At 36.9% G+C, this 16,116-nt stretch overlaps 1 pseudogene; it reads right to left on the reverse strand.

Annotated features, from left to right (window-relative positions):
- The window catches only part of LOC142625104 (polygalacturonase-like), a 48,647-nt pseudogene extending 32,642 nt beyond the window's left edge, over window positions 1-16,005 (reverse strand).
- Window positions 16,006-16,116: the final 111 nt, after the last annotated feature.

Raw genomic sequence — 16,116 nt, forward strand, 5'->3', positions numbered from 1 at the left:
TCCTTGGTCAATTAAGTCTTGAAATTGGGAAATTTAGCTACCCCTCTTCCTTCTTTTTCAAGACTCATACCAGGTATATACCCCATGTTCTTCATCATTGCAATCACCTCATGGGTATAATATAGGACCAATCTGAAGTATACCTTTCATCCTACGATCCATAATCAACTATGTTCACAAACTCAAAGCCACTCATTTGGAGCTCACTTCCACCTTCCTTAAGTCCACAAACAGGTGCAATTCCTCCCTTCCATGGGATCTTCATCTTTTGGTGTAGAGAAGAGGGAATAGCCCCAATAGGATGAAGCCATGCCCTTCCTAAGAGTATGTTGTAGTTAGGAGTGATGTCCATGACATGAAATTCCACAATTGTCTCTATTGGGCCAATCCTGCAAGGAGCCTTGAAAGTACCCATAACTTTCCTAGAAGTGTTTTCATATGCCCCAACAGTCAAAGGAGAGGGTATGATTGTTTCCACATCTAATCCAATGGTAAGGGAGGTCCTAAATGGACATACATTTAATGCGGATCCATTATTAATCAACATAATAGGGACCTTGGCACTTATGCATTTGGTGGTGATTTGTAGAGGTCTAGTGTGAGTGGCTCCTTTGGAAGGAAGTTCTTCATTGGAAAAGGCAAGAAGAGGATGAGATGGGGCCTTAACTCCCATGAGAAATAGCACTTCTTGTGGTGTAGTTTCTATAGGCACCTCTTTCCCATTCAAAGCATCCAAGAGAGCACTACGATGCTTATAAGAAGCCATAAGCAAGTCCCATACCGATACATGAGCTTGAGTCTTCTTCAGTTGAGTCAAAACTCGATCTTCTTCCTCTTTCTCTTCTTTCCCTTTAGGTTCTGTGGGCTTGGACCCTTCTCCTATGTCCCTACTAAGGTGATCCTTCTCCAGAAAGGATGGTTTGTAGTGTTTTCCACTCCTTGTAATATTGGCCACAATGTCCTCTGTGACTCCTTTCTTTAGCTTGGTCATTCATTTGGGGAGTATTCCCCACATAGCCATCGCATTCTTCAAAATCTCATCTTCTTCAACCCATATTCCTTGGACTTCTACGGTATTAACTTCCACGGTCTCTATCAACTTTGAACAATCTCATTCAATCTCATCAATTTGCACCCAATTCTGATATGGAGGAAGAGCTTTATGATAATCGGGCAAAGGGTTTTTCCTAATGCTAGGCTTGGTGATGATGTTGGGATTTGGGAAAGTTCCATTATCTATGAGGTCTTGTATCTCGTGTTTGAGGTGGAAGCAATTGTCAGTTTTATGGCCGGATTTCTAATGGAAGTGATAATACTCATTGAGGTTCCAAGTAGGAGGTATGAGATTAGGCATAGGTGTGGGATCTAGAAGCTTAATGAATCCTTTGGAAGATAAATTCTCATATTCTTGGGCAAGGGTCATTCCTAGGTTAGAAAATTCTTGGCGGGCCTTCTTTGTGAAGTTTGAGTAAGCTAAGGTTTGTTGAGGTATGATGGCACTTACATTCACGAAATTGGGAGAGAGATAGTTGCTCCTCCTTTATATGCCTTCTTGATTGGAGGTTTGCTCTTACTCTTCTCCAATTGTCCATTATCGATGGTATCCTCTATCCTATTTCCACAATCATACAACTCTCCAAAAGAACTAATAGGCAATGACAAAAGCCTACTATTATATGTCGGAAGCAAATTCTTGATAATCATGTTGATTTGATCTTTCTCATTTGGCCTATTAACCATCCTAGATGCCTTTCCCTTCCACCTTGTCATGTATTAAAAAAATGTTTCCCCTACTCCTTGTCTCCAAGTCTCTTAAAGTCACATCGATCATGGTATTGAAGATGAATTGATCCACAAACAACTATACTAGCTCATTCCACACCTTAGTCTTACTAGATTCAAACTATAGTACCATCTTGATGCACCTCCTGTGAGTGAGAGAGAAAATGCATGCAAAGTTTGCTTCTCATCCAACCCCTTCATTTCATCAATGCTTAGATACCTCCTAACATGTTACTTTGGATCTTCAGTTCCATCAAACTTTTCCACATCGAAAATCTTGAACTTTGGAGGTAGTGCAATGGGAGTCTTGGAGCTTATGCCCCTCATGTTGTAGAGACAATCATCCATCCCTTGGGCCTTGTGAAAGGCTAGTTGCATTTTCTCCATCTTCTCTCGCATAGCTATGGTTTCCACCGTGAGTTTATTTTGTTCCTTTCATAATCGGCTTTGTCCCTTTCATCCCAATCTTCCCCTTATTCCTCATCGATAACCTCTACTTGTGGGTTTGGCTTCTTCAACTTGGCCTCTTCTAGCTTAGTGAGGCGACTCCCTATTTTCTTGAGAGCATCGCTCTGTTCTTCCATTGTCTTGAATATCTTTTGTGCAATTCCATCACTAATTGGAGATTTGGAGTGGCCATTGTTACTTGAGAAGATTCCCCTACTTGGAATTCTTCTTCTGCCTTCTGTGCTTTTCTCGAATCCAAATTGGAGTAGGGATGTGTTTTCTTGACTTTGGTGGTGCAATGGTTCCTGAAAAGAAGTCTCATTTTTATTAAGTCCATGTCCCAATTAAAAGGTTCATTTTGTTTTTAGGTGTCCTTAGAAAATCTTTAAGTCCATTTTAATGAAGGCATAATTACAAAATTGCTCCCTTTCGTCTCATGGACTTTGCCTCTTGTTTCATTGGGCTTTGGTCCATTTACAACAATGGTCTCACCTTACCCTCATGGGCTTTCATTGGAATGTAATTAGATATTTTCAACCTCTTTGTCTCAAACATGGGCTTACAATATATTCATCACCTTTGGGCTCTTCCTTTTTCATTTTATTATTCATCTTTCTTTTCTTTTTTTCTTTTTTTTTTGAAGTAGCCCATTAGCTAGAATATATTGTAGCCTTCCTCTCAAGGTCCATGAAGTTCTCATCATTTTGGGCCTAGGCATATAACAAAGAGGCCCAAGATTAGGGAAGTTCATATTGTCTTTTTAGGATTTGGATGCTAAGTCCATAGAATATTTGTTATCTTAGGCCCAAAATCCTCTTTTTTCAAGAGGGCTTTTTTATTTGAGCTTACATAGCAATTAGGCTATGGTCTTATTAACCTTTCAAGTTAAGACATACCTTTGGATTTAGGGATAAGCCTTTAACATGTGAGAACTTCTTTTCTTTTATCCCATTTTTCTTAGGGTATGCCATAACTTTAGGGTCATCCTTCCACTTTTACATCTTTTATTTGTCTTTTAGAATTAGGTGATCACAAGATATGGCTAAACAAACAAGAGATATATAAAGGGTACCCTCTTTTGATAGGATCTAGGATCTCTCTTAGTGTGGGTAAGCTCCCTAAGGCTAAAGGGATGGATATGTAGGTCACTCACAACTAGGTAGGCCATGATTCCAACTAAGGGCCTAAGTGAACCTTTGTGGATTGGTGGCAAACCGTTAACATAGTTAAAGTCCATCATAGGCAATGACACACATTGTGAGTTGGTGGGATGAACTTTGAAAGACTTGGGACCGAATGGAGCCTTCCATCTTCCCACTCATCACTAACCGAGGTTAAGGGATAAAAGAACCATGTGAATGTGTGTGCAAACAAATATTGAATAAGCCTTTATTACGGTTAAGACATAAGACACATAGGAATTAAACTCATAATCCCCAACGGAGTCGCCACTATGGATGCAAGGGGTCGTTTTGAATGGCGTTGCCACCTAGTTTTTGCAATGGCCTAGGAACCATATATATAGTGTCCTTTCGAGGAAGGACCTTTTGATCTTATTACCAAAGATATGAGTTCGGAGTTAAGATACAGACTTGGGAAGGTGCTAGGCACCCAAAACTGCCCAACCCTAAGGTTGGCTTCCCATCATTGTGTCTTATGTCTTAACTCTATTAAAGGCATACTCAACATTGTTGTCTAACTCACACACACACACACACACTAATCATGCATCTAACAACTAACATGGCATCAAACATCCTTAACCATGCATCTATCATGCTCACAAACAAAGCCTACCATACATCTAATCATCCATATCACTTCATCAAAGACCCTAGCATTCATCTAATCAAGGCATCAAGGCATTCACCAAATTACAAACCCTAATCATACATCTAAGCATGCTCCATCACAAACTCCATCATATCATACCAATGCAGCAACAAAACAAGGCAGCAAAGTAGGCATGGTGAGCAAACATAGATCATCACATGTATTCCAAACTCTTAGACATGAAATCACACATCAAACAAGCATATTCATCTCTATCATCAAAGCAAGACCATATCTTAGATGCATGAGCATTTCCAATGCATGACTTACTTTTTACTTACCTTGCAACAACTCAGCACCTATGGCATTACGGATAAGCATATGAATGCATGATCATGACATTGAAACAAAGCAAACACAAGATAAACCCTAATTCTAACATGTGATAGCAAACAAGCAAACAAACATAAACAGAGACTTTGGAAGCATAAAAACATGGAAAAGAAGCTAAACAAAACAAACATGTGAAAGCAGAGGCAAAAAAAAAAAAAAACAAAAATTAGGGTTTCTGGGCAGCGGCTGCACATGCAAGCGTGCGCAAGCAAGATTATGAGTACGAGGTTCTTGCCCAGAAAGCCTTATAAACACAACCAAGCCTAAAACACTAAATCTAACACCCAAACATGCATTTAAGCATACAAAAATGTAAACCTAATCTAGAAAAGCATATTAAAACATATCATAAAAAAAATAAAGCAAATAGAAATATTTAAAAGCAGAAAATGAAAGAAAGGAAAAAAGAAAACTTTAGACAAGATACCTCACACAAAAGCTTTCCAAGCTTGATTTTTTACTGTTCCCTTAGTCAAATTTATTCACAAACCAATAAGAAAGTGATTAGTATTATTAAACTCAAAGATTAAGGCTAGAAAAGGCCCTAATCAAAAGAAAATTGACTTGAGGGTGTTTTGTGGAAAAAATCCCTTTTTGATTCACTATCTCTAGTGAATCTTAGTGTTTTCCCATAGGATTTCTGTGTGTTTCAAAAATATATCATGTAAGGCTACTTATAGTGTGAAAAATGGGGTTTAGAACAATCCCGAGATGATGTGGGATTGTTCCAAACCTCAACATAAATGTAGAAACTTGCCTTGTATAGTTTTTTGGAAATCGCTATGGGTGCACAAGATCGGGCCTGTGTACGCATGTAGAAAGTTGCGTGTGCATAGCGAGGGTTTCCTTTGAACTCAATTTTCAAAAATTGATTTATTTGCTCATCAAAAGTTAAAATTTTCATTTTAATACTTCTCAAGTCAATTTAATTTCTGATTGGGCCCTAAACCAACCTTGGGTCTTAGAATTTCATGAGAACATGAATTTCATCCTTCAATTTCCTAAGCCAAGAATTATTACCCCTCCTCATAGCCTCAGCCTCAACCTTGGCTAATAATTTTTTCTTCTCCTCCAATTGTTGCCTAACATTCCCAAACACGTTTTTTCCCACTCTCCCAACTCCTTACTGCATTTTTCAATTTTTTTCAAGATATCACCTCCCTCACCATCCCTCCATACCGCCTCCATAATTTCTCCACAACTTGATTCAGATAACCACATCTCCTCAAAACGAAATACTTTCTTTTTAGGTGGAGCTTCCAATCCGAAAGATTTATAAGAAGTGGCATATGATCTGATGACATACACTTGAGATGAGACACCCTTGTACCTGGATATCTTATGAGAAATTCACTATTCCCCAAACCCCTATCCAACCGTTCCCATAATGAGTGACCATCATTGAAATGCTTACTCCAAGTAAATTTGGATCCCTCAAATCCTAAATCAATGAAACCACATTTGTCAATTACATCTCGGAATTGTTTCATTTGGTTGTGACTTCTCATAGCTCCCCACAATTTTTCGTCATGTGTACTAATTTCATTGAAATCTCTGGCACAAAGCCATGGTACTTTTGGCTTATTGTTTAAACCTCTCAATTTATTCCACGCCTCCATTCTCCGATGAGTTTCAGGCTCTCCATAGAACCCAGTAGATCTCCATTCTGTTTCTTTATTTTTATCTAGGGTTATATTAGTAAAATAGCTATGTGAATCCTTAATGGTTACATAAACATCATTTTTCCAGAACAACACCAATCCTCCACCTCTTCACCCATTACAAACCTCCCACTTGTGATCAAAATTTATGTTGTGAAGGACCCGATCTAACCCAGCTTCATTTACCCATGTTTCGGCTAAAAACACGACAGAGGGATCTTTTGACTGGATAATGTTTCCAAGCTCCTTCTCTGTACATAGGTTTCCAAGCCCACGACAGTTCCATACTAAGAGATTCATGGCTCCTGGCGGGGTTGAGCATCAGCCTCCACCATTTAAGAAGAAAACTCAGCTTCATCCATCAAAACCTGTTTCTTGCTGCAAGGTAAATCGGGATGATCATCAATCATTGAAAAGCTTCGTTTGCATGGACCTGTAAAGTCTGCCTTAGGTATCTACTGCATGATCTTGCCTCTGTCCAACCTAGTCCACGTGCCTGTTTTTTTGATTACCCTTGTAACTTCATGCCCCTCATGTGACACAGAGGTAAGGATGAAAGAATTAGCATAAGGGTCTAGTTGAGCCGCCTCCTTGACTTGATTGCTCCTGATGGATTTACTCGCGCCACTAATTGGAGTAATTCCAATTGGTTCCGTTGGCAATAATGGACAACTAACTCTAGAATTTTTGGTCACATTAATCCCTATAATTTCTGCATTAAAGTGGTCCAGATTTTGTGGAAAGATATTAGGGTCTTGAGGTTTATTACCCATGTAACCGTTTTCTGAATTAAGATGATCATTATGTGTGTTGTTTTTCTCCCATAAATGCGCCTTTAATGAGCTGTCATCTGAGTCCATGTTGTGCACCGCCGTGAGCTCTTCCACAGCTCGTGAATCATCCTTGCTCCCATCGCCGTCCTCAGGTCTAGCTTCAGTAGCATGCGACTTAGAGGCTGTAGGTCTTTGGCTGTAAAAACCTGGAACAGCCACCACACTTCGCTTTGACGAAAAAAATGGTGGAGCACGTAAAGATGGCCTAAATTGTTTTTGTGTTTCTGCTAATCTACCTTCATTGTCCAGCCAAATCTCACAATCATGGTCTCAATGATCCATTTTGCCGCACCAATAACAAATATTAGGAAGGCACTCGTATTTGAAAGTGACCCAAGATTTTTTTCCTTTCTCCATAGACACAACTTGACCACGGCAAAGGGGTAAGGTTATATCCAACTCCACTCACATCCTCATAAAATTGCCCCCTCCGTTTCAGCTGGATTGTTAGAATAGACAATTTTTCCACCTACTTCACAAATTTTCTCGGCCGCTTTAACATTCATGTACTTGTAGGGGAGTCCATGAACTTGAACCCAAAAACGAATCTTCTCAAATTTCAGTTCTTCCATTGCCATGCTCTTGTCATACTTCTGCATGATCACCAAGTGCTTATCAAAGCACCATGGTTCAGCATTGAGGACCTTCTCTACTTCATTTTCATTTTCAAAAGTGAAAAGGATCACATGATCACCCAAGTTTTTTTTATCTTAAATCCGCTCCTTGAACACCACAATGGGGTGAACATTTTTGCAATGGCCTCAATATTAAGCACCCTCTTCGTAAGAAACTTTGCTGCTATGATGTGTTCCTTCGAACTGAATTCATCTTCCGAACAGCAACCTGGCCCCTCTCTCTCCAAAAGCAATAGTTTTGTCCAATGTGATAATTCCTCCATTGTCCAAAAATTATCTAGGCAGTAGGAAGAAAGATAAAAAAAAAAAAAAAAAGTGTTTCCCTATTCCCTTGAAGAAAACCCAACTAGCCAACGAACTAACACTGTTAGAACGTGGAGAAAAACAAAGAAACCTTCCTAGAAGGTACGGCTATTCTACTGCCTAAGAGAAGTTTGGAGGACTTTCTTAGTTACAGAGAAACTAGAGCATTAGGGCCCTCCTCTTTTCCAAAATGAACTAAAGCTTGTGGGTTGAAATAGATGTCTATATTTCCTTTCTTGCCTAAATGTTGTGGAAGTTAAGGAGAGGTTAAATTATTGTGGGTCTTATGGATAGACTCAAGCCAGTCCATTCAGTTTGTATACGTTTTTTATTTATTTATTAAAACAAATCCTAACTTTTATCTATAAAAAAATATATATTGTTGGTTCGGTTTTGTTTGTATTTTTATGTAGTAAATGAAGAATGAATATTGTTTTTGGATTTCAAGTGGGCTTCATTTTGATAGCAATAAGTTATGGAGTGTGATGTTGAATATATATGGAATTGAAGTTTTATTAGAGATGGCAAATGTTCTGTTATGTCATAAAGTCAACTTATAATGGTGATTATTTTATGTTATGTGATGCTTGCAGATATGATTGCTTTATCGGCATCAAGGGCATAGTGTCAAGAATCACCCTAGTAAGAATGATGAGATAGCCTAATAAGAATGATATGATCATGGCATGGATGAGAAGTTCGGCTATAATTGTGGGGAAATTGGGCATTCATTTGCTTAATGCCCCTCATCATTTTGTGTTGTTATGCACCTTATGGGTTACTTGTATCATTTCAAGTTTCTCTGTTTCTGCTTATCAAAAAACGTTTCGCTGTTTCTCTTTGGATTATGTATTAACACAGTCAATTTAGATTTATTGTTTTAGTTGTTGTATTGAGTGATACTTAATGTATTCACACATTGCATTGGCTTAACGTACGAATTTTAGTTCAAGTTTACATAAAACTGTATTTCAAAGAATACTTTAAGGTGGCTTTACATGAATCGATAGCTAATCTCTATTAAAAGTTTTAAAAAAATTTACTTTTAAGTCACTTTATTAATCCTCTTATAAGAAAAATATTTGTCCTTAAGTGATTGGGTTTTGGGATTTGTTGTAGATGAGACATTTGGACTTTGGAGTTGTAACTCTAAATCTTGATCTATTTTCTTTTAAACTTAACATTCTTTACTGACAAATGATGTCCACATTATTCACTTCTACATTGTTTACAATGGGAAAAACAAATCCAAGCATTGATATATTTTCGTGTATCCAACAGAAACATCTCGAGCTTAAAGCTTATAGCATACACTTCGCATGTGCTCTAAGGATCTTTTGACTTTTACATATTTGTCCAATTATATTATGCATTTGTGAAAACTATAAAGTATTTGCATTTATAAACTAAACAAAACAAAATAAAGAAAAGCCTTTAAGGAATAAATGTAACTAGCCTTTGAGCACGTGCTCAGAGACTCTTCTATTTTTTTGGGTAAAAATTAATAATTTGCATTCATTATAATTTGAAATTAATATATTTTCCAGTTATAAAAAAAACCAAGGAGTGTGATGAGTATTATTCATTTGTAGGTGAAATAATTTTTTCATCATCACACTCCTAGGTTTTTTTGTGATTAGAAAATATAACAATTTCAAATTATAATTGATGCAAATTATTAACCTTTATGCAAAAAAATAGAAGATCTTCTAAGCATGAGCGTGAGCGTGTGTTTAGAGACTAATTTTATTTTAACTAGCCTACAGCAGAGAACCAAATAATTTCAATTTCAGATTTCAGATATGCCCCACTGACTTCTTCCACTAAGTCTCCTCCATCAAAGACATGATCAGGTTTTTTTGTGTCTGTTTAAAAAAAAATATATTTATTTAGCTTTTTCTTCAAATCCTCTCCTCTTTATTACTTTCCCAGCAGTGGCAATCCGCACTTCCTTTCTCAAAAAAGTTTCTTCTCATTATTGATCAACAACATATCATAGGAAATATGGGGCAAGGCCATGGATCGAAAAGGTGAACCTAGATCGACGGAACCACAATTAGAGAGAGCAGTGGCGGCTCCAAGAATATTTTTTAGGGGGGTTGTTCAAATTCATGTTGAAGAGGGTAACAAGGACCTCTTTGTAAATATATATATTTTTTCATCTTGATCATTATAATAATATTGATGAGATCTTTCGTAACCTATGATTTAAAGGAAGATATTTTTAATTCAACACGAGTTCTTTCAGATAATAAATCTTAGGTAGGAGATAAATCTTGTGGTATATGTGACTTCCTTATCAAAAATTTACTCATAGTATTAGCAAGAGAATTAAAGATAAACTATAAGTTCTTTGGGCATATATTTTCTTAGTATAATGAAAATATTAATTAGGGGTAATTACACATAACCCACCTGTGGTTTGGGCGAAAATCACTTTGCCTACCCGTGGTTTGAAAAGTATCACTTAACCCATCTAAGGTATGTTCCGTTTGTTTTCTATAACCCACCTCTGTTAAAATCATGGGTAAATAGGTATTTTTACTCAAATTTTACATCTCTCTCCTCCCAAAACAAAAAATAGCACAAAAATGCAAGAGAAACAAGATCAAAAGGGAGGGTTTCGAAAGAAGGAAGCGAACAATACATTATGACCTGTCTCAATCAAATATACTATATATACACGATCTTCTCATCTCATTTGTGGGTTTAGTGTAGCTTACATCGCTGAAGGAGATCCTATACAGAAAATGATGTTGATGAAATTCATAAATCAAATGGAAAGCTGTACCGAGCTCTATTGAACAAAAAAGCGCAGTATGTCGCAGTTTTGAATACATTGATGATGATGGAGGTGAGAAAAGGTAATTGAAAGCAATGGTGGTGATATTCTATTCACTCATCCCTTTCCCTAAGTCTCTCTCTTCCTCTTCTGGCTTTCTTTGATTCAGATTAGAAGAAGATAAAATAAAAAAAAATGAAGAACACGACTTTGCTCAACGAAAAAAAAAACTTGAATGAAACCCAAAGACAAACGATCACCGACGACTGACCATCAGTAAAATCCACGAACCCAGAACCACTGTCCATAGACTACCAACAAAAGCCACAAACCCATCAACATAACAACCGCATCGGGATCAGTACACAAACCCCAAACTTTGTAACCATTCACCACCAATAAACCCAAAATCAGTGATTCAAACCAAAACCCAAAATTAATGATTCAAACCAAAACCTAAAACCAATGATTCAAGCCAAAACCAAACCCAGAACTAGTGATTCAAAACAAAACCCACAGAACCAAAACCCAAAAACCTCCAAAGCCGACCCATTCAACTTGTTAAGGACATATTTTATGTAATTGGCTAATCTTTTGACAAAACGCGCATTTTACTTGTATTTGGGTAGATCTAGGATGTGTTTAATACTTCAAAGAACATGTTGTTCAAGTCTAGTATTAAAGCCATGAAGATTGGACCAAGAAACAAGTGAAGAAAAGGTGTTCACTAAAACTGGACACCTACGGACAGATAGCTCGACAACTGCTCGACAGATAGCTATCTATCGAGATTTAATGAATGAAGCTCAACAGCTTCTCGATCGATCGAGGTATCTATCGAGGTTACGGGAATTCAGATTTCTAGATCTGATTTTCGGCCCATGTTTCTGTATTTGTGTAGGGTTTCTTTTCTCACAACCCTAGACATATATAAGGCTTATTTTAGAGGCCGTCACATAAGAGAATACAAGGAGAACACATGAAAAAGGTGACCGAAGCCTTATTCTCTCTGAAAGAAGCTACTGTGTCTTTTGCGCCTTAGGGTTTTGTAACCAAGTGCTTTTTGATCTTCATTGTTAATGAAGTGAAGAACTTTGCAGCCAATATTCTTCATTCTCAAGTTGGTGAGTGAGTCAAATACTGGGATTCGTGCAAAGGAGTTAGTCACGTACTGGGATTCGTGCATCAAAGGGTAGCATTCATATATTGAAGAGTTCAGAGGTTCTAAAGCGGTAGAAGGTTTCTATTGTAAGTTCATCTACAGGGATTATAGAGTCTAGGGACAAAGGTTATGTACTAGATCTGAAACTTCTCTTTACTATAGTGGATTGCTTTTCGGGAAGGTTTCTCCCTAGGTTTTTTACTGTGAAACTAGTTAGTTTCATTGGTTTTCCTGGGTTATCATATCTTGTCTTATTTACTTTTCCGCTGCATATGATTTTGACATGATATTGATATTTGTTTGTTTTAACAAATTTTGTGCATAATAAATCTAATTAACAACTTGGGTTTAAAACTTGTTAATTCTATCAACCGGGGTTTAAATTTCCCAACAAAACTTTACTGAGAGCATCGCCGCCATGGTGGTGATCTGTGAGCCTATGTCTCTAAGAAATCAACGGCATTTGTCTTCGACGACTCCTAAGTTGCATAAAAGGATTGAAGGAAACCCTAGAAAATGAGAGGACAGACTCACATGGAAGAACTCGAGTTGGTCCTCGAGGTTCTCGAGCGCGGTCCAAATCACATTGAGACTCTTGGCTTCCTGGATGACCGAGTCGTCATCGTCGACCCGGAAGTCCTTGACAAAAACGAACCAAGCCCGACCAGTGTCCTCGACGACGTCGTTTTCAAGGTTGAATTGCTTCTTTTTGTTGATGTTGTTGTGGTGCTTTCTGAGAGCTTTGAAAGAGTTGAGAAAGTGAGTTCGCGAAATTGAGTGGATAGCGTCGCTGAGCTTGTCGTGAAGGTCCCATATTTTTTCCAAAATCGCTTCGATTTCTTCCAGCTCCATGTCCCATTTCACCATCGATTTCATTTTAGTTTGTCTTTTATTGCAATACATCAGATACCACTTTTTGATCTGGTTTCTCTTGTATTTTTGCTCTAGCTTTTGTTTTGGGAGGAGAGAGACATAAAATTTGAGCAAAAATGCATATTTACCCTTGATTTTAACAGAAGTGGGTTACGGAAAACAAACGGAACATACCACAGGTGGGTTAAGTGATATTTTTCAAACCACGGGTAGGCAAAATGATTTTCACCCAAACCACAGGTGGGTTTAGTGTAATTACCCCTATTAATTATTATTGCTAAGATTAAATCTTGTAAATTATCTATTTTCTATTACTATAATAAAGTTATTAATTATTGTTGTTAAGTGAATTTTAATTATTATTACTTTGAGTACTCCAATTCATTATTTATTAATTTTTGTTTTTATCTTTTCAATTCTTTTATTTAACAATTCAACTCAATTTTGACACCTTCTAGGTCTTTGTAATTCATTAAGAAGAATTTTGTTGTGTATTAAGAATTTAACTCAACAATACAATCATTAAAAAAAAATGTCTTCATTCTCCATTGTCTCACGCCTCACTTCCACTGCCTCACACTTAATTTTCTTTTAGTGTTTACACTTTACAGCTCATTTAATTGTCTTTTTCTGAGATTTAAGATCAACAAATTATTAATTTTTGTTGTTGGACTTGCTATTTTTTTCCTTGATTTTAGATTAAATTGGTTTGATGTAGAGTTTTTTCTTTCTGTTTAAGAAGGCCAAGATAAATTTTAGTATTAAATTGATTTGTTCTTTGGACTTATTTTAGGGGTTCAAAAAATTATTTTAAAGTGTTCAAAACAAAAATATTTTAAAATGTTATATGTAAAAAGAAAAATCTTAAGTGAAGGGGTTCATTTGAACCCCTGAACACCATGTGGCGCTGCCATTGAGAGAGAGAGTGATTGAGAGTTGTTCCTTTCAACTGACCACTACAAATCCCTTCACAGCTGCCATGCCCCATCGTCTTCTTCATTCTCTTAGGCTAGTTGTCTCTAAAAGTATGGGGTTTCATGTGGGTAAAAACCGCTCTTCCTCCCCCACATGGTGGCCAAAATCAATGTGAGGAGTGGTTGTGAAGCAATTTACCAGAAATTTGTTGAGTTTTAGTCAAATTTTTTGTTTGAAATATATGTATTTCTTGGGAAAATGAGGGTGAAAGTGTTTGAAGTTATCTGGTTTTCTAGCATGTGAGGGAAAAGATGAAAGAAGGAAGGGGAAAAGAAAGAAAAAATGAATAAAAGAGATGGCTAGTCCTTGTAGCGTCGTTTGCTGGGTAGTATATTTCAAACACATGGTTGAAAATTAAGATGAAAATTTATGGGGTTGTTTGGTAGTGGCTTTTAAACAATAGTTTTTAGTGTTTAAACAACAATAACACTTCTAACACGTATTTTTATAACACTCAAACACGTATTTTCACAACATCGAAAACTAAACAACAATAGTTACTGTACTTAAGTTTTACCTTTTAATTTATTGTGGGTAACTAAAATATTAAAGGAATAAAATTATAATTTAATTAATTAGGTTACACATGTCAAGTTTTTATTTGTGGAACATGGAGCCGAGTAGTAAAAATAGGATAGAAGATTTGGACTTGCATTAAAGGGATAGATTAAAGATTAATTATATATAGATGCACAATATTATATAGTCTACAGTCCAGAACATGGAATTATTCGCAAGTATTGTCAATACGATTTCCTTAGAAGTCGGCTTGTCATGGCATTGGTAAAAGGAAGTTAGTTTAATTTGACAAAAATGAAAATCTCCTCCCAAACCAAGAAGAGCAAAAACAGGTAATAAGTTTTTTTTTTTTTTTTTAAACCAAACCAAAAGTAAAAGCACGCCACTTTCTACCTGTAAATCCCACCCACTCCCAGTTTAACTACATATAAAATGGAGTGATTTGTTTTATTAATGAATAAATTTGAGGAATTAAGATTATTATAATGGACGAATCCAACCCAAATGGTGATTACATTTCAAAATTTAATTTTCTTTGGCTCTATCTATTATCTAAGCAAGCAAAATAAATAGTAATGTCCATGCCACCGTAAAAACCATTTATCTTCTTCCCCAAAACAAACACTTTTTAACCAATTGCATGGCAATTAGACAGAGTATCTAATGTGAAACTGATTAGTGTGCATTTAGACGTAGTTTTTTGTTAAAACTTTATTTGTTTAGTTTTTGAAAGTCCATTAAAGTATTATTATACCTAGAAAATGTTGAACTTTAAAAAAATGAATAAACTAAAAAGCTAATAGAAAAGATTAATCGAGGATAATAAACACATTGATAAACTCCGAAGATACAAACTCCTCAGTCAAATTCAACTGTAAATTCACCAAAAAATAGCTAAGAAGGAAATTTAGTCATGATAAATAAAAAACCGTGGCTCCCACAGGACAACTATTGCAGGCTTTGCAAGCCCACAAGACATTGCCTTGGGCATCAAGAATTCCACCAGATATGGTAACCCCATCAACATGCTCAAACACAAGCCAGTTATGCTGTATTTCCAAGGACCCTATAGTCCATTAAACACCACTTGCCTGAGATAGAACCTCCCAACTGACACATAAATCATGGCAGGATTTGTGAAGCCAAAAAGCTTGTCCATGCACTAACAAAAGCCTGAGTTGAGTCTGTACTTTTACCATCTGCTTTGGCTCCCAAACTCATCACATTGCATGCCATAGGGGAGGCTAGCACTAAGGAAAAGAACATAGAGAGAATAAGTGCAAGGACAAGAGAACTTCTGGGGTATGCCATTTCGGATCAGAAAATAATGTCTATTTGTGACTTTGTGTGTGTGTGTAAAAGAGAGAGTAAGTGGCTTAGGGAGTTAAGTAGTTGAGACCCAGATAGGCTAGTTCCATTATAAAACTCTCATAACTGACCCAATATAATCCGAGTTCCACCTCTGGAGCAATTTCAATGCCATTTTGTTTTTAGACTCCTCTGACCAGTGATACGATACAGAAGGGTCCATTAACATGTTAAATGTTCTCTCATCATGACAGTCTCACTAGAAGAAGGATATAAATAAGGTAGGAGAGGTAGAAAGAATGGGTTGGGAAAATAGGGGAGAAAAACACAAAAGAAGTGAGGAGAAACATATCTTGGGGAGACAAAAATCCTGTTTGAATTTCAAAGTGGGCTCGGCTTTTGGGTAGCCTTCACGGCGAAGCCAAGATCAAGGTAGTTTAAGGCCAAACTAAGGCTACTTCCCTATCGGCAACACAACCAACCACTTTTTTGGACCTCCTAGGATAAGCCCAACCCAAAGCATAAATAAATTAGGGGTCCAAGCCCAACAGCCCAAGGTTATTGGGATCCAACCACCACAAATACAAATCAGGAAATAGCCACCTGTGTCCAAAGCCAAAATCAGCAGCATACAAGGACAAATACTGCCCCAATTAACAATGAATATTTA

This window comes from Castanea sativa, chromosome 2 (assembly GCF_040712315.1).
Source record: "Castanea sativa cultivar Marrone di Chiusa Pesio chromosome 2, ASM4071231v1".
NCBI classification, from domain to species: domain Eukaryota; kingdom Viridiplantae; phylum Streptophyta; class Magnoliopsida; order Fagales; family Fagaceae; genus Castanea; species Castanea sativa.